Source organism: Coenobita brevimanus, chromosome 74, assembly GCF_032717465.1.
Source record: "Coenobita brevimanus isolate Jiangsu-jjx chromosome 74, ASM3271746v2, whole genome shotgun sequence".
NCBI lineage: Eukaryota > Metazoa > Arthropoda > Malacostraca > Decapoda > Coenobitidae > Coenobita > Coenobita brevimanus.
Window position 1 is genome coordinate 23,963,297 of NC_137027.1, and position 27,630 is coordinate 23,990,926.

Here is a 27,630-nt window from a genome sequence, read left to right on the forward strand (position 1 = left end):
CAGAAGGTGTTCTTTGTTTGGACTAACGACCAGTCACAGGCCTTCCAAAAGCTAAAGACAGCTCTTGTAAATGCCCCTGTTCTAGCATTCCCTGATTATACCACACCCTTACTTCTCTGCACAGACGTCTCAGGCACTGGACTTGGTGCCGTTTTGATGCAACTCGATGAAGCATCAAGGAAGTGCATAATAGCGTTCGCTAGTCGCACCCTTACAACCGCTGAATGTAACTACAGTGTCACAAATCTCGAAGCGCTAGCGGTAGTCTGGTCCTTGAAACATTTCAGAGATATAGTCTATGGTTATCCAGTGCATATCCTAACAGACCACCTTCCACTATGTGATTTGTTTAAGAATCGCAACCTAACAGGTAGGCTAGGTAGATGGTCTGTCATCATCCAGGACTTTAATCCCACTTTTCAATATGTACCAGGCAAGTTGAATGTAGTCGCAGACGCACTCTCACGTCACGTAGCAGCAGCTATAACATCACTGCAGCCTGAAGTAACTGAAAACACTACACTAACGTCAGAAGTTGTTCGAAACTTTCAGCGCCAAGACCTCTTGTGATCCAAAGTCATTTTTTTTCTAGAATCTGGCGATGCCTCGACCTTACCTACTCTGCTGGTATCACTAGATGAGTTCATGCTAGATGATGATCTCTTGTACAGGAAAACTCTGCTAACAGGCAAAGATATGCCCAATTGCGAAGTACGCCAACTTGTTGTCCCCACTGCCCTGATACCAAAGGTTCTTCATATTGTTCATAATACTCCTCAAGCTTCCCATCCAGGTAAAGACCGATGCTTGCGCCAAGCACGTCTCAAATACTATTGGCCAACCATGCGCCGCGATATCAATGCCCACTGTGACTCTTGCCTCTCCTGCCACCGCCACACAGGATCAACCGGCTTACCAGCACCTCTCTTACAATACCCAATCCAGTCACGACCATGGGAGACTGTCTCAATCGATCTCTTAAAACTACCTCTCACAGAATCTGGCGCTGCGTACTTGTTCGTAGCGGTCGACCACTTCTCCCGCTACTGTGTCCTCATACCCCTCTCCGACCAGACCACGAAGAGCGTTGCATGTGACTTTGTAGATCACGTAATTTGCCCGTTCAGTACCCCTCATACCATTCTTACTGACAACGGTACAGAGTTCAACAATAGCCTTCTAGATGATATCTGTCGCCGCTTTCATATCAGTAAGTGCAATGTCGTGCCTAACCATACGGCTTCCAATGGCCTTGTAGAACGCCACAACCGAAAAATCTTAGAGTGCCTTAGACATCTAGCCTCCCATAGTTCGTCCTGGGATGACTGGATTCCCCAAGTGGCATCCTCAATCAATAGCTCCATCAATGCATCCATTGCTGAATCTCCCTTCTTCGTCCTCTTTGGTTTTGACAAGGACCTCCCATACTCTCTCTTATCCTCAAAGCCAGAACCCATCTACAACATGGATGATTATGTTAAACTAAAATTGGCCAACTTCCAGACAATCCACCAGTATGTCCAATCCACTTTGGCTTCCTCTCAGGAGGACATGCTGCAGCTCCAACATAAGTCCGCCTCTCCTATCACTATCAATGTAGGCGATCTTGTCTTTGCTCATTCCCATACGCGTTCCTCTAAGTTGGATGACAAATTTACAGGGTCCCACTGCGTCCTCACTCAACAAGGCAACAAATTTCACCTCCAGGACCTGTCCACTACGGACACCAGATGGGTCCAAGTCGATGACTTAAAGCGAGCACCCTGTGGTCTCATGTTGGAAGCGTCACTTACACAACCTCCTGCCCCCTCTTCCCCTCCTCACATCCCTCAGTCTACCTTGTCTCCACCTATCCCTCAGTCTCCTTCCTCTCCACCTCCACCTGCTCATTCATCAACCAATCAGCATCGGTCCAAACTGCGCTCTGCCCATCAACCTCTTCACGACCTCCCCCATTAACTCTACCCTGATTTTCTAGGTACGATGTTAGCGATCTCCCTGCTGGCAGTGCTGACCCTCCTGGGGTCTGGGTCAGGTCAGGACGATGGTGGAGTACGTCCCGGGGCCTTGGTCGGCTCGGGAGGCGAGGTAATGCTTATCGAAGACGTAGCCTCCTTGCGCTATGATCTTGCGCCCCTGGCCAACGTAGCCATTGCCCTACCTGCCTACGCGCACCAGCTCCACGGAATCAGGAACCATCTCACGGCCCTCATGGGGACACACAACCCGAATGAGTATCTCTATAACCTTTTCCTCCCACTCTCCTGGCAATTGCAATACATAAGTAACAGATTCACTGAGCTCAATGACACATTTTCCATTCCAACACCCGTTGGTCGTTCTCGTGTGAAACGAGGTCTCTTTGACTTCGGCGGTGAGATTCTGAGTGGCTTGTTTGGCGTTGCTACAGCCCGTGACATTTCTGGCTTCAAATCTGATCTCACTCATTTAGCTTCAGCCCTAGAATCACTACGTCGAGTCATTAAAATCCAACACACTATGTTACAGAAGCTCACGACCCGACTCAATGAAGTCACGTCCACTCTAAACAATTTCACCGATATCTTACAATGCCACCTTTCAGATCTCAACGTTATCTCTCAGTTCTTTTACCTCAAACTCAACATGGATAACCTCCAACTGGCCATTGACTCTCTCCTGTCTCAAGTCTCTACCTTGTTTCATATCCTGGTCGATGCTATCAATGGACGTGTCACTGCCGACTTAGTACCTGTCTCAGCTCTCTGTTCTGTCCTGGAATGGGCTCACTCCACCTTCGGTCTCTCCAGTCCTCCCCTACTCCTCCCTTGAATATTATTATCCTGTTCTCAAAGCCTTTCTTCTCACCACATACGTCGTCGTCCATATTCCTCTCCGTTCTGCCATAACCTTTAACCTTTTCCTCATTATTCCCTTCTCTTTCCGCCTCAACAACTCCTTGTTACAGGTATCTGTTCCTTCAGAATATTTCCTCCTCTCCCATGATCATCTTTCAGTTGCTTTCCTTTTTTCCACGGACCTCCAGCAATGTTCCTCCCTTACTCCGACCTCTCGTCTCTGTGCTGCCCACCTTTTCGCTATCTTCCCTAGCAGTGCTACACCCTGTGAGTCTGCTTTAGTTCGCAACCGTTCCATCTACTCGGCCTGTTCTTTTGTCCCAGCTCCTGACCTCCTGGTCCACCATGCTCACCTCAACAATGTCCAGTACTTCTTCTTTGCTGTTCCCATCTCTGTCACAATCATGTGTCCTGGTTCTTCGGTTCGATCCGTCCCCGCTAGTGGTCTCTACAAAGCACTTACGCCACTCGCTATCACCAAGCTGTCCGTAAACACTCCTATGACATCTTTCAACCAATCGACATGCCTTCAACCCTACCATCTGCCAACATTACCATCACCTCCCCTAACTTGCGCATGCTAACCTTCCACAATGACAGTGATTTCATTATGGATCAATATTCTCTGGCCTTCAGCCGTTCATGGGTTCATCCAACAGTTGTGTTTCCCCCTGTGGTTATCGCTTTCATAGGTTTTCTACTCATCATATGTGCAGTGCATTGTTGTGTCAGAAAAATGGAACGTCGATTCCAGGAAATCAGATTCGCTACAGGCATAGTACGCCCTACACACGACGTAGAAACTCCCCGTACTTAGTGCGCTCACATTCAGTGACTACCAATGCCATCTGGCAATTAACCAAACTGTGAACAGAACTCTGCCTACTAGAAAATGATGGTATTTCTTTAATGCATTACTGAGTGACAGTGTGTCCTACAGAAAATACAAAAAAAAAAAAATGAACGAAGAACAATAGCTCTCTCATATCTACTCCTTGTTTATCATGTTTCAAACTATTATTGTGTAATTCCCATTAGGTCTATGTATACCTTCGACCCTCATTGGACTCGTACTTATTAATCCTTGTATATCGTATATGTATATATCCTTCTAATTCCCTCCCCTCAACATGGCCATGTCTCCCCTACTGCCCCTGTATCATACTTATCCCTTGTACAAACCTCCCTGGTCCTGCCTTACTACTATAATCAAACCCCATTTAACTCCTTGTGTCAGGAGACACCATCTCAGCTACCCGGGGGAGTAGTGTACCCCCTCCACAATTTATCTACCCCCCGATGTATATATGTCCCCCCCAATGCATACATGCCCCCACTAAACTTGCTGAGCTAGCACGCTTTCCCAGGACCTGAAGCCTGGGAAGAAGGCGTTACTGCATCAGTTCTTAGCAGGCAGCCAAGACGGGCAGACTATTTTACTGTGAGCTTATAATAAACTCCTTATCTTGCTGTTTGTACACGGAGTTTCTATCACGAAAGTATTGCAAGTTACACACACACACACACACACACACACACACACACACACACACACACACACACACACACACACACACAATTTTGAGAAAGTTTTTTGGTTCCGGAGATTACATTATTCGAAAACTTGCTGCTCACTACCTTGCCATTAATTGTATAAAGTGGACTGATATTAAAGGCAGCAGTTGAGCATGTTTAATTCTAGAGGAAGTGGGGGAATGTTTTTTGCACGAATGGATGGAGAAAATAAATTGTTGGTGAGTATTACTGAGGATAAAGGGAATGGAACAGCAGATAAAAGGAATTCAGTAGAAGTGAACGTCAAAGGGAATCTCTCTCTCTCTCTCTCTCTCTCTCTCTCGAAAAAAAGAATGAGAATGGCCAAACAGTCAGAGTTTCCTTCTTTTTGGCAAGGTCACAAATGTCGGCCATTTGTATATGTCCCTTGACCTATTATTAACCTCCCAGTAGTCTAGTGGAGTCATTTATCTCTATCATCCACCTCCACCCACTTATTCCTCTCCATCTTCCACAAAAATATTCATTCAAAATCCACGTAAATTTTTTTTACTGTTTTTCCACTTCCTTCTTCGTTTTACAAAGAAGTGCTAATTCCTATTCCATGTTCGTTCCCCTCCGTTTCCCTCTTTTTTTTTTTTCTTTTTTTTTAAGACCTTCCAGTAAACTATAAATTCTCCACTTTCTACAAATATATTCATTCATAAGCCGCCTAAACTTTTCCTCTGTTTCTCAGATCTTCTCGAGGTTATCCTTATTTTTTTTTTTTTTACTATGCGATTTGTAACTCGAAAATGACTTACTTCGTTAACTCTATTATTAATTCACTTCGATTTAATTTTTTCCTCCACCTTTAGAAAAAGAGGTTTTCTGCACACAAATTTTTCAGTTTTTTCTTGGCTTTTCTCCCCAGTGTTTTCCTTCAAAATATTCGTTTCATCCACAGAATATTTTTACTCGTTTTTCACAAGAACTTTTTTCTCTGCTCCTCAACCCGTCTCTTGTACTTCACTAGAAACTTTATGGTTATGATTCCAAAACTTCCTTCCATCTTCCGCTCTCATATTCTCTTACTCCTTACGCTATTGACCTCTTCCTTACGATTAAGTTTTTTACATATTTTTTACGAAGCCCTGAGCGATCGAGACGGCAAGCGTGTGCCTTCCAGTTCTCCAGATCTGGGTTCAATCTCACCAAGGAGCGGACATTTAACGGAATTCAATAGTATGCCTTTTCATGTATTCGTACGTGCCAACACCCAAGTTTCCCCAGTGACATTTTTACAAACTCACTCACACACAGCCACTGCATGACCAGCCCCCATTCCCCTTCCTCTTCTACCTTTAGCTCTCCTTTTTTATACCTTTCCTCCTCACGTTTCCTGTCTCTCACCTCCCCCTCTTTCCATTCCATCCGTCTCCCATTCTTCTCCTTCCTCCTCCCAGATTCTCCTTTCTCCCCTCCACTTTTTCTTTCCTCCACCTCTCCCTCTTCTCCCCTCCCTCTTTGCTTCGACAAGTTAGAGGGCGAGGCTTTCAGTGATTTTCCAAAGTCGGGTAAGTAAGTAAGGGAAGGACTGGGGTGGGGAAGGTGAAGAGAGTGGGCGGAAGAGCAAAAGAGGGAGAGTAGAGTAGAGAGAGAGGCAGGGGAGAATATGGAGAGATAGGAGTGGAAAATAGTTAGAAGGGAAGGAGATCGAGGGAGGGGGGTTAAAAAAAGTTGAGGTGGAAAGAAGATGGGGGTAAGGGGAAAGACGAGGAAGTAAGGGAAAAAAAAGAATGAGGAGAGGGGTGAAGATAAGGAGAAAGAAGAAGGGAAAAGAAGGAAGTGTGATCGTGTATGGAGGAGGGGAGGAGAAGGGGAGAATCGAAGAAGGGGGAATATATGGGTAAAGTGAAGGGAGGACAGAGAAGAAAATATGTAGAGGAACAGAGAGAACGACCAGAAATGTGTGTGAGTGAGGAGGGAGATGTGAGTGTGTTGGGAAGGAAATGTGTGTGTGTGTGTGTGTGTGTGTGTGTGTGTGTGTGTGTGTAAGTCAAAGCAGACGGAAGTCAAGGTCGATGGGGAGAGGAGGTGAGGGACAGTGTGATGGGGAAGGGGGACTGAGAATCAGGAGGTGGGGAATTCTGGCAAGAAAATGTTGTAAGCAGAGGAAAACGGGGGCATGAAAAAAATATAGGTAGAGGAAAATTAAGGGAAGGGATTGTAGGCAAGGAAAAATCATGGAAGAGAAAGCTGTAGGCAGGGAAAATTGAAGTGAAAGGAAATTGTAGGTGGGAGGAAATCAGGGGAAAGAAAGATGTAGGCAGGGGAAAATTGGAGGGGGGGGGAAATTGAAGTAGGGGAAATCAGAGGACAGGAGATTATAGGCAGATATAAATAAGAGGTGATGATTTGGAGGCAGGGGAAATCATAGGGGAGCTAGTTGTTGAAGAGGGAAATTTGGGGGAAAGAAAATTGTTGGCCAGGGGAGACTGGTGGGAGACACAAGAGACGGGGGAAAGATAATTAAAGGGAATGAATTAGAGAAGAAGAAAGTGCGAGTGAAAACGTAGAGGGTGGGGAATTATAAGAATGAGAAATCAGGAGGGGAAATAATAAGCAATAGAAATTAAAGAAAGGGTGAGAGAATTCAAGGGAAGGAGACAAAGGGAACTGCAGCACACTGAAGTCAGTGGGGAATTTTTTTTAAAATGGGAAAATGAGAAATTAGTGGAAGGAGGGAATAAAAGAAAATCAGGGAGAAAGAATAAAATTAGGAATAATGAAAGGGAATAATAATCAATGAGGGAAAATCAACGAGAGGGAAAATGCAGAGGAGGAAAGATGAAAAAGAAGAAATCAGAATAATGAGGTATAAGAAAAAGAGGAATGAGGAGGAGATGAAGAAGAACTGAGGGTGAGGAGAAAGTGGAAGAGAAGTGGAGGAAAGAGAGAAACCAGGAAAGATAAAGCACAAAGAAAAGGGAAGGAGAGGGTGAGGAGAAACATGAAGATATATAAGAGATAAGAGGGAAACAAGAGGGATAAGGAAAGAGATGGCAAGTGGAAAATCAGGATGAGGGGAATATCAGGGTCGTGGGAGAATAAAGGTGTTAGTGTATTTTGTCTGACCTACATCTTGTTACTGATGTTGCTGCTGTTGTTGCAGGTGGGGATGGAGGTTTTGTTATTATTGGTAGTGTTGGTGTTGGTGGTGGAGGTGGAGGTGCTTGGAGGTTGAATGTGGGCTTGAGGTTGGTTTAATTGGACTATCCTCTCTCTCTCTCTCTCTCTCTCTCTCTCAGAGATTATGAGTGAGGAACCTATTTCATGCATTCTTTATCCAAACTAAAATGACGACTCTTTACAGGGGGACTTCTTTGCCCAAGCGTATAGTACAACTTCTATAAATGATGAAGCTTCACGGAAATAAACATTTAAGTTATACACTGCATTTGTAACCAGAACCAAGGTAGTTTTCAGTTGCCTCCTGTTGTAAGTGAACGTGCCAGGTATTGCGCGACCACTTGCCATGCCTAGGTAGTGCCGTGGTGTCCCTTGGGTGGGTCGCTGGCAGAAGGTATTAATGGCCCGGCTCAGGATACTGTACGGTGCAGGTTCCGCCTCACTCTGCACAATCCCCCCTCCCCTCACCTCCCTCACTACTTCCAGTCCCCTCCTTATCCCCTTAGCCCCCTTTCCTCCCCCTGCACCACCTACTTTCCTCACCACCCCAGTCCTGTCCCCATATCACCCCCAGCCCCCTCCTTCACCCATCCCTTCTGTGGACAAGCCTGGTTCTGCCCCTGGGAAATATGTCTGCCCGGCTTTGTTGCTTACTGCATCGTTTCTCCTCCGCCTCAGTCGTTAACCCTACCATTGCGATATGTTCCCATTATTCCTATATAGATAAGATAGCTAGCTAGATAAATAGATAGATAGAAAAATAGAAATATGACACAGAGACACACAGTTAGCAGACAGGCAGACACACAGACATAGATAGATAGGTGGACAGATATAGAGACATATACAGGGAAGACCCAGAACTGACAAATTATTAAGATTATTGTCCTCCAGCGAGTGAATTTCCCCATATATACACCCACATATACCAGGTTCAGTACCGACATCCACTACGCTCACCCCAAGAAGCATTAGCAACGGCTCTTATGGCAAAAAATACGAGCACACCTGTGACGTTTAATAGGCCGCTTGCATATCAAGTAGTGTCTGGCCACCTGTTCACTGATAATAGTTCCTTGGCAGTCCACAATCCATGTTACCTTATGTTACTTGACAGCCTATAATCCTTGTTACCTTATGTTATTTGGCAGTTTATGGTCCATGTCACTGTATGTTCCTTGGCTGTTTATAATCTTTGCTACCTTGCAGTTTATAATCCCAGTTACCTTAAGTCCAGACACGCACACCTAAAGCTCAACAAACCCGTTTGGAGGTAGTAGGCATTGAAGATATCCTGGTATTGAAAGTGTACAAACTCTGCCGTAAAACTGTACAATGACCCTGCAGGCTTCCAGAGCGGGGTGAGACTAAGTGTAAATATATATCCAGCGCAAAATACTGGGGCCTGTAAGTTAACTGGGAGGCTCATCTGCTGGCGGACCATAACGCCAGGCTGACCGTACCTTCACCACACTACTAACCCCGCACACCACAGCCAAAATAAGGAATAGAAAAAAAGAAAACTATAATAATTAGCAATACATAAATAAAACTAAATAATAAGTCCATAAAACCGAATCTGAATAAGATATGGACTAAGATGGTGTTTAACCCATTAAAAAAAAAAACAGTAATAAGAATTGGAAAGCAAATGATACAATGGATGATAAAAACTAAACATGAATAAAGTAAATCAAGCCAAATTTCAATATGAGTTCGTAAAGCACGATGGATATGGTGTTACTGTATCTTTCACCGTACGTCCTAGATATGTCATATTCTAGTTTACTTTTTTTAATACCACACGTTTTTACTTTATCTAAAAAGGACTCTCGTACTGAAGGAACTTGTTAAGGCTATCGCTAACCCCATCAGAACGGAAAATCTACCATTAGCTATATAAACTTTTCAGACGGTAAGAATAATATGTTAAAGTCGTCCCAGGGCTAAAATGTCCATCCAGACGTGAACACAGAGCGAGAAATTACAAGACTTGTACTCAGGCGAATCTTCCAGTAAAGTGATAGCTTCTAAAATGCATTATAATATCTCAGTAGCTCTAAACAGGTGAGTAGCCTCCAAACCAACCCTCCCTCGTATCTCTGATGAAACTGGGAAATGTTAGTGTCGTACAGTGTTTTATAATATCGTGTCCCTGCCAGCGCGTGGGTGACGGTCACGGGGGCGAGGGTGCATATATTCCGCCGCTGCTGCAAGATATTGGAATTGTGCTCATCTTCATAACTTGCTATATCAGTCACCCTGCATCACCGCCCCGACCCACGGCACTGCGCATGATTTTTTCCAATAACTGGGCCAGGCTGGGTCAAGCAGGGTGACCTTTTCAACGCGGCGAGTGAGGTGACATGTGAAGCTTGTGAGGTAGAAAATAAAAATCAGATGAGGTAGGTCTCGTTGATGACTGGGTGAAATCACGATAAAGGTAAATATTAAAGAAAATTATCGTGTTCTAAATCAGAAGACTATGCTCAAGGAAATATTTCATAAAACACAATACATTTAAGCCTTCGAATCCTTGCTCCACATCGCAGGCAAAGCCGTCAGTGCATCACTGTTGCCCGGGAATAAAGCAAGAGAAAGCACAAAATTAATTGAACATAATAAAAAATGTCCTGTAAACGTTTGCTAAACAATAATTAATATGTCTATAACCCTAGCCTCATCGCGGAAGGGTTGGTCACAGACATTTGCCTTGAAAGTCTTCCCTACCTCAGCCATCAGACTATCCTGTCTGCATCCCAAACCTCTCATTCATATACCTCTCCACTCCGATCTTCCACTTCATCCTCGGTATCCCTCTCCCTCTCTCTCGTCCTTCACCTCACTCACATACTCGTGCACTCTGCTAATCAGTTTTTCATCCTCCATCCTTGCATATGGCCAAACAGTTTCAGAGTATGATACCAGTGCTTCTAACAGTGTCCATCATACCCAGCTCAACACTACAACGCCCCCGAACTTTCTTATTAGTCTGTCTTTAACGTCAAGTAATTTCGCACGTTCCTCTCTAACGAATCGTTTTCAATCCTCTCACTACTGACCTGTATTCTTCCATTAGAATCCAAGCTTCACTACCACATGTTAGCGTGGGGGTCACAGCACTCTCATGAAGGTTTTTGCATGGCAGTATTCTGATGCTGTAAACATAACCTTCTTAACAGCGCACGGAACATAATCTTGAATAAAAGCCAGTCAACTGTGAACAATCTAGGCATAAATGTTGACGCAAACTACACGGACGCGATGCTTGAAAGTTCCAATACTGACCTGAGTGAGAAATTTTAATAATGTGAATGAGTCGAACATGAAACATAACAGCCACACCATTTCCCTCGTGGAGGAAAAATACTCAGGCCAGTCAGGGGAGGAATAATTAATTGATGACGTTCGAGGTGGACAGAAAGAAGGTTCCAGTTACATCGTTGTCAAGAGTATGTGAACTAATTAACGTACTAACTAGCAGCCAGTCTATTTACCTGCCTGTCTTTATCTATCTACCTATCTATCTATCTGCCTCCCTATGTGTCTGTCTGTTCTGTCTGTACTCTACGGAATTTCTATCCATCTATCTATCTATTTGAATGTCTCTTCGGAATTTCTGTATGTCTATATCCGAATACCCTTATCATTCTCTCTCTCTCTCACTCTCTCTCTCTCTCTCTCTCTCTCTCTCTCTCTCTCTCTCTCTCTCTCTTTCTCAGAATAATTGATAACTGTTCCAAGAGGCGTGGACAGAGGGCTTCAGTCATTCTAGAGCCAAGAATATGAACGGTCAGATTCCCAGGCTTTAACATCAGTCTCATCATCTCGTTAGTTAATTACTCTCTCTCTCTCTCTCTCTCTCTCTCTCTCTCTCTCTCTCTCTCTCTCTCTCATTTTTTTCGTCCACAACTTTTTTCAAGACAGACATTTACATTTTTCTTATTTACCTCTACAAATATGTGCGTGTTTTTATACATACATAGAGACAGTGGCAGATAGATAGATAAACAGATGGACAGTGAAATATGCAGACAGATATACCTGGACGAAAGCAACAACCATACATCTCCTCAGGGGTTAATATTTTATTACTTATTCTTTAGTGCATTTAGTAATAGGGTTGCGAGTATGATAAATGGCAGTAGACTGGGAAGGGCAGTGACTTTTAAGCAATAAAGTAAGGGATAGGAGTCCTCTAGGATTCAGTACGTGGATGATGCAGTGCTGCTGTGCGATGGGGAACGGAGGCTGTAAATGGTTGCTTAGGAATGTTGCAATTAAACGAAAATACGAAGTTTCAAAGTAAAAAGCTGTTAAGAGGAAAATGATGGAGTTTGAGAGAAGTGCTGAGGTGAATTGTGATATGAATGAGTCTTAAGTGGAAGGTATAAGGTTATTCCAGAATTTATGCTGTATTAAAAAAAGGAGGGGGAGGGGGATGATTATACGGAAGACTAACTGATGGTAATATAGTTTTGAAATTAGGAGTCGACTGTACTCCTTTCATCTTAACTTGGCCTAAAATTGTTGTCCTTCCACCCTGAATGCTGAGGTATGACAATAGAATAACACTAGAATATCACACTAGACGCGAAGAAATGTTCGAGAAAGCTGCAGAACCGTAGCAATGTCTTATTCATAAAATATATTACGGAAGAACTGAAGTCCGAGTCAAGAAAAGATGAAAGCTACATCTCTTCTCTAGCGATTTACTTTGCATATTATCTGTTACTGTTCTCTTGTGCGTCATTAAGGGCGCGCGCGCGCGCACACACACACACACACACACACACACACACACACACACACACACACACACACACACACACACACACACACACACACACACAGGATAATATTAGCACTCTCATGGTCGCGTCTCTCCAAGTATTCTATTTAAACAAAAGTAAGACCATTTTATTCAGCTAAGAATAAATCATAGGACCTTGCAACTGCTATAATCGCGTTAACATTATCCCTCTTATAGACAAGACAACTCTTTTATTCTGTTCTACTTGTGCTAAGCGATTTTATTTGGCTGAGAGTTGTTTAATAATGAAGGTTGATGCCGTTAGCGTTTTTTTCTCTAATGAAAAGAGTTCTGACCTGAAGGTGTATTTAATATCTTGATCTCGTATAAATCTTCTTCATGACTTATCGATAAAAACAACAGGCATACAGATTCGTGAGAAGTTACTGGATATCACTTCCAAACGCATTTGTCTCCGGTAACAAAATTACGTATACGGAAAACGTTCAGGTATTTTTTTTTTTTTGTAATCCTTACCTTCTCCTCCACCCCACCCCACCCCACCCAACCCCGCTCGCTCTCCTTCTGATTTCACACGATCCTACAGGGTTGTACACAGCTTTGCCAACATCTGGGGGAGTTTTTGATGTTTTCACTACGTTTTTAGCGTGTTTGGAAATCGCTGGCAAAAAGATTGGATGGAGTAAAAACTATGAAACTGAAAACCTCGCCTGAGTTAGTTTTAGTTCTTCGTAAAACTGCACCAATACCAGGCAAAGATTGGGACTTTCGTTTAATGATATTATCATCGATAATAATGGCATTGTAACTGTTTTTTTTTTATGTGAACCCTACAGGTGTTCACTTATTTGTAATGGGAGTAATTAAGAAATTCACTTTTTGGGAAAGGAGTACTTCAGAAGTTCTTTATGTCCATCTGTATCTCTTTTTCTCTTTCTTTACTGTGAGAATACATTCAGATGTAGGTATATACAAATGAATGTCTTTACTGCTATTCATTTCCCTCCTCCTATGTCCTCCAATTATTCAAACCAATTAAGTCAAGGCACATCGAAAGGAAGGAGATGTTGATCTCGGTTCTCTGTTGTCAGTATTACCTGGAAAGGCCACATCCTGAAGGTTTTAGTCTTTTTGTTCTTTTTTTTTTATATAAGAATACGTTTAAGAGCTGAATGCATACAAATTTCCTTTCATCCATTCTTCATAACTGCTTCGCTTTAACTCTTTCTCGCTTTATTTTTCATTCATTAAATTTTCCCTCACGACTGACTCTCCTATATATATTTACACCTCTGTATCTCACACCCTTTACACATCAACATCCTCTCTCTCTCTCTCTCTCTCTCTCTCTCTCTCTCTCTCTCTCTCCCTCTCTCCTCGCCTCCCCTCTCGTAATCTCCATATCATTTCCATACTAACGCTCAAGGTAAAATATTATTGTGGGATAATAATTTTCGTGTGATTCCTCATTTGGTGCGCGGGAGAGCAAATTTCATCTTGATTCGTAAAAATGAGAAATGCGAGAAATGGAGTTCCCCCGAGCTAAGCCCTGTATTGGACTATATAGCCCCGCTAGGGTTACAGGAGCGAGCTACCACTCCCGGCACGGCAGCCCGGGCGAGGCTCGAACTCGCAATCCCTCGATTACGAGTCCAGTGCTCATAAAAATGAGAGGGAAACTTTGATGACGCTTTCAGAGGCAAAATTTTCGTCTTTGCAAAGGGATACATGGATTGTGAGAATAAATTAGTGATTTTAGTGTGATTACTTATTTGGTGCGAAGGATGAAGCATGCTATTCCCAGTGGCACAGGACGCTTCGTGTCACCTCTTCCATTGCGATTTCTTTTGCATATTACACCTTCGCCTTTTCTCGCGTGCTGCTTGGTAGTGTTTTAATACCGACATAATTTACATCAATATTACAGAATGAACTGAGTCGTGCAGAATAACAGGCCAAGGGACAGATGTTACGAAATATCCAAAATTTCTCAGGGAACAAACTCATATTTCATCGCGTTTCGTTAAAATGTCCATAGACATTGTGAAGAATGGAAAGACAAAATTTTTAGTTTTTGCAAAGGAATATCGAAGTTACAAAGGAAATTAATTGAATGGTTTTTGTGTGATTTTCGTATGATTGCGTCGGCGATTCGAAAGTCCAAATTTTTCTCATTTCCAGAGAGAGAGAGAGAAACAGAGAGACAGACAGACAGACAGAGACAGATAGACAAACAGAAATACTGTACAAACAGATAGATAGGAGACAGGCAGGCAGACAGACAGACAGACAGACTGACAGACAGAGAAGCGTTAGCACTTGTCAACCAACCCATGTGCTTGTTAATGAGCCAATTATGATAATTTAGGTGAGGACGTTGAACTTGCCTCCAGCATAATATGGATAAATTAATGTGACTTGACCCTGTTCTGTCCCATGATATATATATGATTTTTTTCTCTCTCTCTCTCTCTCTCTCTCTCTCTCTCTCTCTCTCTCTCTCTCTCTCTCTCTCTAGCACAAGTTCACGCGTCTGTCCCAAAGTAAATATTTTTGGAGTCTCAGTCGAGATCCATGGCGGTATTTGGCAGTCCAACCCTCTTACATTCAAAACTTTCACTCTCTCTGACTCACTTTTCTTGTACCATTCTATCCACTAAAGCTTTTTCAAATTTAGCGTTTTCTCTCATTCTCTCTCCGGTCACTTAAATTACCCTTCCCTGTTCTGAGCTAGTTTTCACTTTCTCTGATTTACTTTTCCTGTTGCATTTTGACTCTTGAAAAATAGGAGATAAAATTGTAACTTGCAATACTTTGGTGATAGAAACTCCGTGTACAAACAGCTAGATAAGGAGTTTATTACAAGCTCACAGTAAAATAGTCTGCCCGTCTTGGCTGCCTGCTATGAACTGAACAGTCGCGCCGTCTTCCCAGGCTTCAGGTCCTGGGAAAGCGTGCTAGGTCAGCAGTTTTAGTGGGGGCATGTATGCATTGGGGGGGGACATATATACATCGGGGATAGACATATTGTGGAGGGGGTACACTACTCCCCCGGGTAGCTGAGATGGTGTCTCCTGACACCAGGAGTTAAATGGTGTTTGATTATAGCATTAAGGGAAGGGCGGGGAGGTTTGTACGAGGGATAAGGATGATACAGGGGCAGTAGGGGAGACATGGTCATGTTGAGGGGAGGTAATTAGAAGGATATATATATATATATATAAGATATACAAGGATTAATAGGTACGAGTCAAGTAAGGGTCGAAGGCATACATAGACCTAATGGGAATTACACAATAATAGTTTGATACATGATAAACAAGGAGTAGATATGAGAGAGCTATTGTTCCTCGTTCATTTTTTTTTTTTTTTGTATTTTCTGTAGGATACACTGTCACTCAGTAATGCATTAAAGAAATACCATCATTTTCTAGTAGGCAGAGTTCTGTTCATAGTTTGGTTAATTGTCAGATGGCATAGGTAGTCACTGAATGTGAGGGCACTAAGTACGGGGAGTTTCTACGTCGTGTGTAGGGCGTACTATGCCTGTAGCGACTCTGATTTCCTGGAGTCGGCGTTCCATTTTTCTGACACAACAATGCACTGCACATATGATGAGTAGAAAACCTATGAAAGCGATAACCACAGGGGGAAACACAACTGTTGGATGAACCCATGAACGGCTGAAGGCCAGAGAAAATTGATCCATAATGAAATCACTGTCATTGAGGAAGGTTAGCATGCACAAGTTAGGGGAGGTGATGGTAATGTTGGCAGATGGTAGGGCTGAAGGTATGTTGATTGGTTGAAAGATGTCATAGGAGTGTTTACGGACAGCTTGGTGATAGCGAGTGGCGTAAGTGATGACGGACTCTGATTTGACTGTACAATAGTCAGGTGCTTTGTAGAGACCACTAGCGGGGACGGATCGAACTGAAGAACCAGGACACATGATTGTGACAGAGATGGGAACAGCAAAGAAGAAGTACTGGACATGGTTGAGGTGAGTATGGTGGACCGGGAGGTCAGGAGCTGGGACAAAAGAACAGGCCGAGTAGATGGAATGGTTGCGAACTAAAGCAGATTCACAGGGTGTAGCACTGCTAGGGAAGATAGCGAAAAGGTGGGCAGCACAGAGACGAGAGGTCGGAGTAAGGGAGGAACAGTGCTGGAGGTCTGTGGAAGAAAGGAAGGCAACTGAAAGATGATCATGGGAGAGGAGGAAATATTCTGAAGGAACAGATACTTGAAACAAGGAGTTGTTGAGGCAGAAAGGGAAAGGAATGATGTGGAAAAGGTTAAAGGTTATGGCAGAACGGAGAGGAATATGGACGACGACGTATGTGGTGAGAAGAGTGGCTTCGAGAACAGGATAATAATATTCAAGGGAGGAGTAGGGGAGGACTGGGGAGAGACCGAAGGTGGAGTGAGCCCATTCCAGGACAGAACAGAGAGCTGAGACAGGTACTAAGTCGGCAGTGACACGTCCATTGATAGCATCGACCAGGATACGAACCAAGGTAGAGACTTGAGACAGGAGAGAGTCAAAGGCCAGTTGGAGATTATCCATGTTGAGTTTGAGGTAGAAGAACTGAGAGATAACGTTGAGATCTGAAAGGTGGCGTTGTAAGATATCGGTGAAATTGTTTAGAGTGGACGTGACTTCATTGAGTCGGGTCGTGAGCTTCTGTAACATAGTGTGTTGGATTTTAATGACTCGGCATTGTGATTCTAGGGCTGAAGCTAAATGAGTGAGATCAGATTTGAAGCCAGAAATGTCACGGGCTGTAGTAACGCCAAACAAGCCACTCAGAATCTCACCGCCGAAGTTGAAGAGACCTCGTTTCACACGAGAACGACCAACGGGTGTCGGAATGGAAAATGTGTCATTGAGCTCTGTGAATCTGTTACTTATGTATTGCAATTGACAGGAGAGTGGGAAGAAAAGGTTATAGAGATACTCATTCGGGTTGTGTGTCCCCATGATGGCCGTGAGATGGTTCCTGATTCTGTGGAGCTGGTGCGCGTAGGCAGGTAGAGCAATGTCTACGTCGGCCAGGGGCGCAAGATCATAGCGCAAGGAGGCTACGTCTTCAATAAGCATTACCTTGCCTCCCGAGCCGACCAAGGCCCCGGGACGTACTCCACCATCGTCCTGACCTGACCCAGCCCCCAGAAGGGTCAGCACTGCCAGCAGGGAGATCGCTAACATCGTACCTAGAAAATCAGGGTAGAGTTAACGGGGGAGGTCGTGAAGAGGCTGATGGGCAGAGCGCAGTTTGGACCGATATTGATTGGTTGATGAATGAGCAGGTGGAGGTGGAGAGGAAGGAGACTGAGGGATAGGTGGAGACAAGGTAGACTGAGGGATGTGAGGAGGGGAAGAGGGGGCAGGAGGTTGTGTAAGTGACTCTTCCAACACGAGGCCACGGGGTGCTCGCTTTAAGTCATCGACGTGGACCCATCTGGTGTCCTTAGTGGACAGGTCCTGGAGGTGAAATTTGTTGCCTTGTTGAGTGAGGACGTGGTGGGGCCCTGTAAATTTGTCATCCAACTTAGATGAAAGCGTATGGGAATGAGCAAAGACAAGATCGCCTACATTGATAGTGATAGAAGAGGCGGACTTATGTTGGCGCTGCAGCATGTCCTCCTGAGAGGAAGCCAAAGTGGATTGGACATACTGGTGGATTGTCTGGAAGTTGGCCAATTTTAGTTTAACATAATCATCCATGTTGTAGATGGGTTCTGGCTTTGAGGATAAGAGAGAGTATGGGAGGTTCTTGTCAAAACCAAAGAGGACGAAGAAGGGAGATTCAGCAATGGATGCATTGATGGAGCTATTGATGGAGGACGCCACTTGGGGAATCCAGTTATCCCAGGACGAACTATGGCATCGCCAGATTCTAGGAAATAAATGACTTTGGACCACATGGGGTCTTGGCGCTGAAAGTTTCGATCAACTTCTGACGTTAGTGTAGTGTTTTCAGTTACTTCAGGCTGCAGTGATGTTATAGCTGCTGCTACGTGACGTGAGAGTGCATCTGCGACTACATTCAACTTGCCTGGTACATATTGAAAAGTGGGATTAAAGTCCTGGATGATGACAGACCATCTAGCCAGCCTACCTGTTGGGTTGCGATTCTTGAACAAATCACATAGTGGAAGGTGGTCTGTTTGGATATGCACTGGATAACCATAGACTATATCTCTGAAATGTTTCAAGGACCGGACTACCGCTAGCAATTCGAGATCTGTGACACTGTAGTTACGTTCAGCGGTTGTAAGGGTGCGACTAGCATACGCTATTACGCGCTTCCTTGATGCTTCATCGAGTTGCATCAAAACGGCACCAAGTCCAGTGCCTGAGGCGTCTGTGCAGGTAGGAAGGGTGTGGTATAATCAGGGAACGCTAGAACAGGGGCATTTACAAGAGCTGTCTTAAGCTTTTGGAAGGCCTGTGACTGGTCGTTAGTCCAAACAAAGGGCACATTCTGCTTGAGTAAGTGGGTCAGAGGAGCGGCGATCTTTGCATAATCCCTTATGAATCGACGATAATAGGCACTGAGGCTCAGGAAACTTCATACAGCTTCGGTAGTGGTAGGTTCTGGGAAGTTAATAATCACCTTAGTTTTATCCTCATTAATATGAATGCCTTGTGCATCTACGACATGGTCTAGGAATTTGATTTTCTTTCGCAGGAAGTCACATTTACTGAGATTGATTTTCAGGCCTGCGAGCTGGAGGCGTTCAGAGACTTGCTGGAGTTTGGTAAAATGATCAGGGATGGATTTACTCACAACAATGATATCATCTAGGTAAGCAAAAAGAGAGTGTCCCATCATACCACTGAAGACTGAATGGATAAGTCGGATGAACACGGAAGGAGCATTTCTCAGACCAAAAGGGAGTCTCTTAAACTGAAAATGTCCGGAAGGGGTGCTAAAGGCTGTAACTGGGCGAGAGGACTCTTCCATTTCGACCTGCCAGTACCCGCTGAGGAGGTCTAAAGATGAAAAGACTACGTTATTTTCACCAAGGGATTCTAGCAAATCAGTGAGGACGGGTAACGGGAAAAGGTCTGGAACTGTGACAGAATTGACCTGCGATAGTCGACTACTAGTGTAAAGTTGCCGTCCTTCTTTGGTACTAAGAAAAGTGGGCTATTCCATGGACTGACGGAGGGTTCAATAATGTCTTGGTCTAACATGTTCTGTACCATTTGATTTGTCTGCTTTCTCTGGCTGTGAGGAAATCGATACGCTGGTATGTAAATCAGCTGAGTTCCTGGTAGTAGTTCAATCGTATGTTTGACAAGGTCTGTTCTACCCATCGGTTCACCTGGTAAGGCAACCACGTTTCTGTACGAGGTCAGAAGGTCGAGGAGTTGAGGCGTATTTTCTGGGAAATCTGTGCAAATGAGATGTGAGAGCATATCGGGTGAATATGTCGGCGCAGATCCCGTAGAGTTAATAGTACATACACCGATTGGCATACTATCATCAGTCTGAATAGTAGGAATTGAGGAATCCTGGCACACCTTTACGGCTGCTGGGTATACTAGGAAGTCTCCAATCTTTACACCACTTTTAAGTTTTAGTGGAGCATTTGTGACATTGAGCAAGTACAGGTAGCATAAACTGTCCTCTAAGACTGTACACCACGCTGACTCATAAGTCAAGCCATTCACACAACACGTCTCAGGTAGTGTTAGTACATCCACTCCTTCTTTCGCACCGGCAACACAAACAGAGACTTTGGTGAACTCATGTGGTAACAAAATTGTGCATGTATTCGTTACTGCACATATCGTCTCTGCGTGTTGGAGAAGATCATTCACACTATGTGAGGTAGGTAATTGAGACACGTCTGAATCAGCGACAGTCTTGTCGGGAGAGGAGGTAAGAGCCATGTCCGAAGGCTGAGATGATGTATCAGTAGACATTGAGGAATTTAAGTCCTTGCTCGCAGGCAGTAAGGAAATGATCTCCGTATTCTCAGATGATGATAGTTGTGGTTTGGGCTGGGTTGGACTTTTTGGTAGTGATAGGGACAGAGGTAATTGAAGGTCTGATTTGATCGTAAGAACAGGACGGGGACATTCCATAGTGTTAACTGGGAATCCAGAAATGTCTATACCTCCACAAGCAGGTAATAATGCAATGGAGTGTTGTGCCATGGTGGAGAAACCAATAAGGGCATCTGCGGGATACTGCAAGTCATTAGTGACATGAAATTTAATGGGGATAGGGGGCAATGCTCTGTGGAGTTTGACTTCAAGGGTGACCCTTCCTTTAACCTTAAACTCGGAGCCTTCGACACCACATAGGCGAATGTCTGGTGGTTCTAGGAAACTGACGTGGTTGTGATGTCGATGAATAATTTGTAAGGAATTTTCGGAGATGAGATTTACAATAGATCCTGTGTCCAAGAAGAATGACGTTGGTATGTCATGACTGCATCCGAGAATGACTAAACCCGAGGATGTTATGGGACCTACATGGCGGATGGGGAGTTGGGTGTCTGGTTCTATGTGATATTGTTCCAATACGGGCGCGGCGCTTCCCCCGACTGTTGGCGGTTGAGGTAACGATATTCCTCAGTGGTGTGAGTCGTGCTTTATTTGTGGTATTTGCAGTGTGGAAGACGTGAGCGGGAAGGCGTACGCTGTCTGGTTTGGGAGTGAGGACGTCTATATGTACGGTAGCAACTGGATGCTCGATGTCCAGGATGACCACAGTGCCAGCAAAGAATCGAAGATTGTCTGTTTCGTCGGACGCTAGATTGATCACGACCTGCGGTAGGAGAACGATGTGTGGCAGGTCTGCCGCGTGTGGTGGGACGGGAGAGAGATTGGTCTGGGGTAGTGGAGGTGTGACAGACTGAGGTGAGTGAAAGCATTGGAATGCCATTCTTGTCTTCTAAACATTTCGTGCCTACCAGTAATTGGAGCATCTCGCTACTAGTTGCTTTCATGGCGGCGGCAGCTTCGCGGAGCTTGGTATTTTGTGCTGGGATGCGCAAGTCCTCATCTAGTTGGTTTAGGAGATTAATGAATCACATGAGAGATGCGGTATTTGAATGCTGGCAACAAAGGCTGATGAGTTCCGTACGAAAATCAGCAAAGGTACGAATGCTATCGAAATGTCCTGCACGGATCGTGGATCCGATGTCCGATTTGCCATGGTGCAAGCGACCCATGAGGTAGGCTACTTTGAGCGATTCATCGGTGATTTGTCTATTGTGGATTTCTGTTTCGACTTCTCTGAGGAAATCATAGACAGACCAAGTTGGGTCCTGGCTGGTAAATTTGGGACGATTGGCATCGTCGAGATAGATAGACTGTGGAGGGTTGGCCATGGCTGGAAGTGCAGAAGTGGCGGCAGGAGAGGTGTGGGAGAGAGAGAAGGTAGTGGCAGGTAAGGGCGAGCAAGACGGGGTATGGAGGGAGGCAGGAGAGGGAACGACAGGGGAAGGAGTAGAGGAAGAAGAAGGGAGTGTAGAGGCAGGAGTGGAGGAGGTATCTGGAGTTACGAGTGTAGGATGGGTAGTAAGTGATTCTGCAGGAAGTGAAACGGGAGTCTCAGGTACAGGGCGGTGGTACTCTTTGCCACTTTGTAAATGAGTGATTGTGTTAGAGTCGGCAGACGGGGTATGGTCATTTGATGTTTCCTTGTCGAGAGGGCTGGTGTTAAGCGGTTGACGTGGAAAGTATGACATTTAATGCGGCAATGGAAAATGAAAGGATTAAGATGGATACGGAGGTGGAAATGTATAATATAACAATAAGAGAATGGAATACACGAGTAAGTGTGAAAATGAATGAAGGTGCGGGGATGGATGGCTTAAATAAAAGGCGAAGGATGAGATGGATTATAAATAACGTAGGTGAAGATGAAAACGGGGTAATGGAAATGAGATGGAATATTTACAATATCCAATCTGTAGAGAAAATCGAGGATAATCTCTATAGAAAGGAAAGATATACTATAGTTACACAGTAGAGACGGGAGTGTCGAGATGTATGACGTGCAGGGGTGGCTGGGCGTAGCTGGGCTGGGGCTGGGTGGGTCGGGGCGGGGTGGGGCAGGGCGGGGCGAGGCAGGGCGAGGCGGGACGGTGGTGGAGAGACAGCTGGGCGGAGAGGAGAAGAGATGCCGCGATGAGTCACCGGCAGGGAGTGGCGGTCTTAGGAGGCTCCGTAATGCAGACCAGATGCGGGTGACGGCAGGGCTGGCGGCGATGGGGCCGGTGGTGGGTTGTGAGGGCAGATGTTGGTTCAAGGCAGGTGTAGAGCTGTTGAGTTGCAAATGCAGAGAATGGTGGTGGGCAGGCAGTGGGCAGACAGTGATAAATGGCACCGTGGGGGCAGGAGTTATGATGAGTTTGGAACAGGTGCTGGGAACAGGTGCTGGGAACAGGTGCAACAGGTGCGTAGGTCGGCGACGGTGACACGTGCGGTCAGGAACATGGCGTGTGGGTGGGGTTGTTTGAGAGGTGAGCACTGGTGAGAAAAATTGTACACTCGGAAAGCACAGCCAGGTATGACACCACTAGAGGCACTGAGGAGGGGCGAGGCTGGCAGATGCGAGACGTTGTGTATCTTGTGGTGTCACTAAAATCGGAGAAGGCGGTCAGAATCTGATGGTTCGAAACACCGCTGCTACCAAATGTAGCTTGCAATACTTTTGTGATAGAAACTCCATGTACAAACAGCTAGATAAGGAGTTTATTACAAGCTCACAGTAAAATAGTCTGCCTGTCTTGGCTGCCTGCTATCAACTGAACAGTCGCGCCGTCTTCCCAGGCTTCAGGTCCTGGGAAAGCGTGCTAGGTCAGCAGTTTTAGTGGGGGCATGTATGCATTGGGGGAGGGACATATAAGACATATTGTGGAGGGGGTACAAAATGTTCCCTCTCTCTCTCTCTCTCTCTCTCTCTCTCTCTCTCTCTCTCTCTCTCTCTCTCTCTCTCTCTCATTCAGTCTTTCTCTACTCCCTTACACTCTAACACTTCCTGTTACGCTGAACCTTTCAACGTTCCACACATTCTCTCTCTCTCTTTCTCTCTCAACTTCTTCCACTTCATTAAGTAGACCTTTCTTTCATCGCATCTTCTCTGCCGTAGAGAAAATTAAAGATAGCTTTAAGGTGGGAAAATTAGATGACCAAATACTGAAATAGATCTATGCTGAGCCTGACTAAGTTTACCCCTTCAGTCCAAGGCGCCATTTTTTATAATATTCTAGAAAGATTATTTTTTTTATCTTAAGATTATTTCGTAATCATGAATTTACAAACTTTTGTTTTTATTTAAATTACCATGGCCTTTCGTCACAGTTATTATGATATTTCCCACATACTTTCTTTTCTTAACCTTAGGAAGAGAGAGAGAGAGAGAGAGAGAGAGAGAGAGAGAGAGAGAGAGAGAGAGAGAGAGAGAGAGAGAGAGAGTTACGTAAAGCAAAGTCGCTGAATAAAAATACAAGACATGAAGTAAAGGAGCAGGTCAAAAGAAGTCAAGGACGGAACGTGAAAAAACAAGAAAAAAAATCTGGAAAAAAACGACGATGTAAGAGAGAACAAACACAATAAGTGAGAGAGAGAGAGAGAGAGAGAGAGAGAGAGAGAGAGAGAGAGAGAGATGAAATATAATAATCTCGAAGAAATTGGATTAGATTTGAAAAAGTCCAAAAGTACTGGAGAAAAGTGAGGGAAGTTGGAGTGTGGTGAAAGTTGTGATTTATTTAGTCTCTCTCTCTCTCTCTCTCTCTCTCTCTCTCTCTCTCTCTCTCTTTCCTTCATTTCCCCCATGCTCTAACCTATCTTTTATCTGTTCCTTCCACACTAACCCTTTTCCTCCACCTGCGTCCACCTGCTCCCAAGAAAGGTCGAGTCCTGTGTTAAGTAAAAATCGCCTTTGAGAAGCAGGAATTAAAAATATGTCATCGGACTGAAGGCAAAAGAGAACAACTATAATCTCTTTGTTAATGGCAGAGGCCACTGAAGTGTATATCCTTAGCTGTATCATTTGAGGAAATAAATATTCAACTCTTTTTCACTTTAATATGCTCGAAAATTGCCATCTCTCAAACTTGCGTACTGACCAAGAAATTTCAGACTCGAAAATGATGCTAATCACGAAGAAGCTTAGTGGAAAGGAGGTAGAGCCACAGTATTGTATTATTCTGTCACTGAGCTACGTGAAATAACTATGGGCTAGTTTATGGTGAATGATTATGTGGGATTCGACGTGGCTCCCAGGTTGAAGAGCCTAACCCTTCTTCATTATAAAGTTGTGTGATCTTGCCTGGTGCTAAAATCATTACCTTACCCAGCAGTAAATAGACGAGGAAACTTTTACCAGATTATGATGGGATTCGTCTCCCTAGTTCCCCAAAGCCCATTAATTTTCTAGAGCCGCAGAGCGCATTAATAATTCATGAAAAATGAGAGGGAAGAATAAAATAGTAAGACTGCTTCCTTCCCCTGTTCCCGTCCTCCATTTTTCCCGTTAAGATAATTTTCTGCTTTATTATGTTGAGCTGTCGGCCTCCAGCACGGTGCGGGGGCCTTGTAATTGCCTGCCGGGGATAATTAATCCGACGAAGGCGCGAGAGAAGGAGGAAGCGGTAATGAAGGTAAGTAGAGGCTCCTCAAGCGCTGCCGACGAAATTTGGTCTAGTTTACTTTGCTCGTATCCCTCTCGCACCAGCTAGTGTTAAAGCGATATATTGATCCAACTCTGTTCAGTGTCAAAGTGTCCTTGTCGCCTGAGTGATTTATAGAATGTTGAACACCCCTGCAATATAATGCATTACTCTTGCTGTTAATAAATAAATGGTCTAATTAACATTCTCGGCCTCTTAGGACTCACAATCAGTTAAATCAAATCCCCTGGCTGTAGAGGAAATAAAATAACAGAAAAAGCGACGATATGAGGGTGGCTGGTACTAATAATGATTAAAAATTAATAACAGCAAGATCCGCCTACCCATGGGTGACCTTGGTCTCTGGACACTTTAGATGGCTGTGATTTGTTGCTCCTCTCAGTTAAATGATAAATGTATATCCCACTCAACCATGAAAGTGACCCTTGTCCCCTGGTTCTGGGGAGGGATGCCTTCACGTGGTAGTGTCGACATAATGGGGTGGCTCCTTGGCCCGGTTATACAAGCGTCTCACGGTTTCCTCAAGTTCCCCGAAAGGAGGATTGTGGACTGCAGGTGAAGGACAACTTTAGTCTGCAGTCCACCGGGTTCACATTATGTGAGCCTGGGGCCACAACAACAACATCAACGACTCAGCTCGAATAAATGATAAAAGTGTAGCCTTGTTAAGTAAGAGACAGTACCCGTCTTCCTCTTATTAATAATACTGAAAATAACAGGGACAAAAGGAGGTGACACGAATAAGCAAATGGCACTTGATCACAGTTTTTTTTTTTTTTTTTGACTTTCAGGTTTCCCAGGTACTCATCCTCCTGTAGCTAATTTCCCGTAGCTCAATGGTAGAAAACAATGTTCTACATCCTTCCCATGCACAGCTTCGTGATTAGCACTATATTCAACTGTTAACCTCTTGTTACAGCTAAGCTTTCGAGATGGTAAAATGGTAATTTTAGTCCAAGTTTGATTGAAGGGGGTATACTACAAGAGGAATGAGCGTGGCTTTTGATATTTTGTGAGACAGCAATATTCGCACAGTGTACCTCAATATCCATCTGTGCACCACTGATGTGAAGAGTGGTGTTATTAAAACGGTATAAATAACACAAGAAAATGATGAGGTGTACAATGCAAAAGAAACTGATAAGAAAGACATGTTAAATAACCTCCGAAGATGGCGAGAATACATCAAAAGTGAACAAAACTGTCTAGATGTAGCAAAATTTAATGCCTCGGCTTTGTTGATATCTGGTTCATTTTAATCGGACTACCACAAAGCGATTTTTTTTTTTTAAATCAAAGACCACTATGGGTGAAGAGAGTTGTACTGAGCTATTTCCAGCCCCTCCAGCTCGGAAAGTCTTCCCTAGGCTGAATATAAAGAGAAATCAGAAAAATTAAAATGAAAAAGAAAAGAGAGAAAGAAAATCAAAGAAAAAGCAAAAAGAAAAGTCTCCGGTTTCATGAAGTTAACCTCTTCGATTGGATGACTGATTTTTGTTTTTTAATCTTTGCTTTCTCCAGACAGTTTTCTTCTACATATTAAAGTCCTTTTATAGCGAATGGGTCAATGAATGCTATATCTATTCCTATCAGTTCAAAAAGTCTCCTAATCTAAATGAAATCGCCTGTGTGTAGCAAGAATAAAAAATACGACACAGGATCAGAGTTCAACATAGTACTGAAATGTTAATCCAGATATTAATTCATAGTATCCTCTTGTTTTATTTTTTTTAAAGTGTACAACCTTTTTAAAGAACCAATCCTAGAAGTTCTAGTCACAAATATTTTCCCTTACTGAATTTAACACTTTTCCTCACTCCAACTCTCAAATCCTTTACTTTCTTTTTCCTTCCCCTTCATCCTCGTTTCATATTCCCTGACTGCTTACTGTCCCAGTTTTACAGGCTTAGATTTCACATAACCAATCCAAAAAAGTTTTATGATAAAAATTCGCCCTCAAACTGAAATATAACACCTTCTCTCGCTCCCTACTCCTCCTCCCGATAAAGCGTTGAAGATCTCATCTCTCACGAACCTCCTCCTTCCCCCTCTCTTCCTCTCACCTTCTCCCAAACATTTTTACGGTTTTCTCACCCAATTCTCTTTCATCATCTTTTCCATTCCCCATCGTCATTTATTACTCCCTATCTGCAGTTCCTCGATCGCACTTTTTCTATAAGATACGCTATTTCGATTTCTGTCATTTCTTTGCCGATGTCTGCGCTGTCTTATGCATAGTTCTCCTGTTCTTTTGTTCTCTCTCTCTGTTCGTTTTCTTTTTCTATATTGGAAAGTAGGTTGGGTCCAAACTTCGTGTGCTGTCCATATGGTGCTCGTGACCTCCCCCTGGACAATAGCTCTATCCATGCAAATATTCCACATTTTAGCCTGAAAACTGCCACCTTGCAAACGAAACAAACATACACTGAATTATTATACAGATTTTCACGACAGTAGGTCACCCATGAACTGAAGAACCTGTCTGTCGAAAAGAATGAAACCGCGTACATTTCTGTCGTGTTAAGAGGGTTGGTGGATTATTTTTATTTACAGAACAACGCGAGACGAAAGGCCACACCCATACTTTATAAACTGTTTGGCTGCAGCGAGAGGGTGTATGGCTAATGAGGTGAAGGGAGAGGGATGTAAATGGTAGGACAATGAATA